Here is a 4,203-nt window from a genome sequence, read left to right as displayed (position 1 = left end):
TGTCTTTTGATTCATAACTCACTACTTCATATCCTGTGTTCTTAACTTTACAAGATTCTAAATCATTTTTTGTGTTTTTTTTTTTTCTGTGATACACAAATATTGTGGACTGCCGGGTAGTAATATTTATTGACCGGTTAGAAACGGGTTGGATAAAGATCACGCCATTTGCCAAAAAATGTGTGAATAAAGGCGTTCACTCACCCATCTATTTTTGTGCAACGGATAACTGACCGACCAGAAGAGCAGCACACGTGAGAATTGCCCGTTTTTGTTAACCCACTCAGATAATATCCTTTGTAGTTAGAACCTCCCTCTCTCTCTGTCTCGTAGACTAAAATAGTTCCATCCGAGAAGAGCAGGGAAAAGCACGAGCAAATGTATCTATATGATAAAATACAGGAAGTGACCCCAATCACACATACTGTAGTTATTTAGGTTATTTCAGTCCAACCCTGAGACCTATTTCAGCTATACCAAGTACTGTAATATAACGAGTGATGGTACGGTAGTGGATATGTAAGTGACAACAATACGCTACTTATTCACCGGTCAAACAGTCGTGCAATCTAAAGACGGATTATTCATATGAAGTTGTAGCTAGTAGACCCGATGTCCCATGATATTGGTCATCTCTCATTCGGGCATATCATTTTATCAGCTATCACATGATATTGGTCATCTCTCATTCGGGCATATCATTTTATCAGCTATCACATGATATTGGTCATCTCTCATTCGGGCATATCATTTTATCAGCTATCACATGATATTGGTCATCTCTCATTCGGGCATATCATTTTATCAGCTATCACATGATATTGGTCATCTCTCATTCGGGCATATCATTTTATCAGCTATCACATGATATTGGTCATCTCTCATTCGGGAATATCATTTTATCAGCTATCACATGATATTGGTCATCTCTCATTCGGGAATATCATTTTATCAGCTATCACATGATATTGGTCATCTCTCATTCGGGCATATCATTTTATCAGCTATCACATGATATTGGTCATCTCTCATTCGGGCATATCATTTTATCAGCTATCACATGATATTGGTCATCTCTCATTCGGTATTTATCATTTTATCAGCTATCACATGATATTGGTCATCTCTCATTCGGACATATCATTTTATCGGCTATCGCATGATATTGGTCATCTCTCATTCGGGCATATCATTTTATCAGCTATCACATGATATTGGTCATCTCTCATTCGGGCATATCATTTTATCAGCTATCAATTGTTTTACATGAGCGACATGAGATCAGATTGTGTCTCGGCATCAGAACCCCATCAGAACCCCATCAGAACCCATCAGAACCCCATCAGAACCCCACCATCCACATCTCCAGTTATAGACTGACTGGCTCAGATACACTAACTTTGTTCTTCTATCATGGATACTGTTGATTGGCTAGCTGTGATTTCCAGTTTTTCACATAGTTGTAGGTACAGTGGGTATCAGAAGTATCCCCCCCCCCCCCCCCCCCTTGGATTTCTTCCCATTTTGTTGTGTTACCATGAAGGATTAATAATACAGATTTAATTGTGATTTTTAATTTTTTTACACAAAATACTCCATAATGTCAAAGTAAAAATAATTCTACAAATATATTTACAAATGAATACACATTTTATAACTAACATATATTAGTTGCTTAAGTATTCACCCCCTTTTGTTTAGGCAAGCCTCAATTAGTACAGGAGTAAAATGTGGCTTAACAAATCCCATAAATGACATGGACTCACTCTGTCTGAAGTAATACAACTTCTGGAAGGTACCTCAGTCAAGTGTTGAATTTCAAGCACAGATTAAACTCCAAAGACCAGGGAGCTTTTCCAACGCCTCATAGAGAAGGGCAGTGATTGGTAGATGGGTAACAATAACAAATCACAGTGTGGTCAAGTGAATCATTATTCTGTGGATGATGTATTACGTCACCCAGACACAACGATAGTCATCCTTCTGAGCTGTAGGACACGAAGGACACTGCTCAGGGATGTCATCGTGACGATTTTCAAAACACTTGACCCTGTGACCCATATGATTTTTAAAACACTTGACTCTGTGACCCATATGATTTTTAAAAAACAGCTATAGAGTTCAATGGCTGTGATGGGAGAAAACTGAGGATGGATCAACAACATTGTAGTGACTCCACAAAGGAATACAGTTGTTGGTCTTATGTTTTGGGGGAAATCCACATCATCACTGAGTAACTGCCTCCTTATTTTCAAGCAAGGTGATGGCTGCATCATGTTATGGGTATGCTTAACATCGGCTAAGACAGGAGTTTTTCAGGATAAAAATAAATGGGATGAGCTAAGCACAGACAAAATCCTAGAGGAAAACCTGCTTCAGTCTGCTGTCCACCAAACACTGGGAGATGAATTCACCTTTCAGCAGGACAATAACCTAAAACACAGGTAAAATCCTAGAGGAAAACCTGGTTCAGTCTGCTGTCCACCAGACACTGGGAGATGAATTCACCTTTCAGCAGGACAATAACCTAAAACACAGGTAAAATCCTAGAGGAAAACCTGCTTCAGTCTGCTGTCCACCAGACACTGGGAGATGAATTCACCTTTCAGCAGGACAATAACCTAAAACACAAGGCCAAATCTACACTGGAGTTCCTTACCAAGAAGACGTGAATGTCCCTGAGTGGCCAAGTTACAGTTTTGATTTAAACCTGCTTGAAAATATATGGCAAGACTTATAAAATGCTGTCTAACCATGATCTCCAACACCTTGACAGAGCTTGAAGAATTTTGAAAAGAATAATGGGCAAATATTGCACAATCCAGGTGTGTAAAACTCATGAGTTCCGATTCTGTTCCGACTCGAGTTAAGCTCTTAAATGGAATGCAATTCCCTTTTTTATGCCTTTTCTCTCTATGCATATTCTGACCTTGAATTTAAGCATGATTACAGCATGCGATTTAAATGAGAGTGTAACGGCAGCCTTCCTCCTCTTCGTCTGAAGAGGAGGTGTAGCAGGGATCGGACCAAGACTTAGCGTAGCTCGTGTTCAACATGTTTTAATAGACGAGACGAAAACGTGAACACTTACAAATAACAAAAGTGGCAAACCGAAACAGTCCTCTCTGGTGAAACGAACACAAAACAGGAAACAACCACCCACAAAATCCCAACACAAAACAAGCCACCTAAATATGATTCCCAATCAGAGACAACACAAAACACCTGCCTCTGATTGAGAACCATATTAGGCCAAACATAGAAACGGACAAACTAGACACACAACATAGAATGCCCACCCAGCTCACGTCCTGACCAACACTAAACAAGTAAAACACACAAGAACTATGGTCAGAACGTGACAGAGAGTAGCGGGAAGTATGTTTTACAGATAGCAACAAAAATATATATTCTGACCTTGACTTAATTCATTCATAATTTATAAATAATTTATAAATTGATAAGAGCTATTGATAAAACCTAGGTAAGTGAGTAATCCATTTGGAGAAGGCGATTGTAAATATACATAGCAATTGTTTTAGATTAGTTTTCCTTATAATCCCTGGAGACGAATGTGAAACCAGCCATATGGAAGCCAAACTGAAAATCATATCACGTGTATTGCGGTCCCTTTTACACAGGTGAAATAGGATAATAAATACCTTCGTCATTAGTCAGAATGTTTATAGTGTGCCCTCGTCATTTGCGTGGATGAAATGTGGACATCCAGGCCATATGCTTCTGTAGGGATGAACCTGCCGAGTTGTGTGTGCGCTTTCGAATGTCTTGATTGTGTCCGGGCTTTTCTCCGTTTTATTTTACAATTTGTATCATGTTAAAAATTTGCGAATATCGAGAGCCACGTCAGTATTACCCACATACATTATTTTTTTTAAATCATTCCATTCCGTTTACGTTTATTTCCTCTGTCACGTCCTTGTAAATTGTTCCTGGGCGTTGTTTTAGTGGATGATATTAGGCTAACGTTGTGTAATGATTTGGGACATGTAGCCTATTTGAATCATTATGGTACTCCGGTAGCTAGCAGGTTAAACCTGGAGCCTGGCGCACGGTTCACCACGACTGGACCGTGGTCATTACAGTTCCATGATTAGTGAGGATCAGGGTAGATTCATAGGACTATTGTTCAACCCCTATTGTACTCTTTCACCACCTTCCAATATTTGATGGATTAAACTTGAC

The sequence above is a fragment of the Salvelinus alpinus genome, chromosome 4 (assembly GCF_045679555.1).
Source record: "Salvelinus alpinus chromosome 4, SLU_Salpinus.1, whole genome shotgun sequence".
In the NCBI taxonomy this organism is placed as follows: Eukaryota; Metazoa; Chordata; class Actinopteri; order Salmoniformes; family Salmonidae; genus Salvelinus; species Salvelinus alpinus.
The sequence above is the reverse complement of the archived record's forward strand: the minus strand, read 5'-3'. Positions refer to the sequence as shown.